Source organism: Penaeus monodon, chromosome 20, assembly GCF_015228065.2.
Source record: "Penaeus monodon isolate SGIC_2016 chromosome 20, NSTDA_Pmon_1, whole genome shotgun sequence".
In the NCBI taxonomy this organism is placed as follows: Eukaryota; Metazoa; Arthropoda; class Malacostraca; order Decapoda; family Penaeidae; genus Penaeus; species Penaeus monodon.
This window is the reverse complement of record NC_051405.1, coordinates 13880893-13881263: the sequence shown is the minus strand read 5'-3', so window position 1 is coordinate 13881263 and position 371 is coordinate 13880893. Positions and strand designations below refer to the sequence as shown.

Here is a 371-nt window from a genome sequence, read left to right as displayed (position 1 = left end):
GCCAAGTTCCTATATTGCTTATCCCAAATATTCAGTTGTAAATCAAAGTATATAAAATGTCACTGCACCCATTACAATACTTCATGAACTGATGTTTCTATATTCTGATACCAGGTTTAACAATACGTCAAACATTACTTGAAAAAATTATTTCACTGGTTTAGGAGGCTGAGCTTTAATCCTAAATGGAATGGAGGTAGGGAGACTCCCCTCTGACAATGCTATCAATCTTTTCTACCAAAACTGAGGACTCAAAATTACTTGATCAGATCGCTCACAGATGCATAAAAAAAACACAAGAATCAGCCTACACCAATTTACAAATTTCCAGTCCTGGTCCTAAAATAACTGTGCTCTTGAAGTGTGCCAGA

General features: G+C 36.1%; 1 pseudogene; it reads right to left on the bottom strand.

The window, feature by feature from the left end:
* Nucleotides 1-371, bottom strand: part of LOC119585642 — a 13614-nt pseudogene that overhangs the window by 1117 nt on the left and 12126 nt on the right.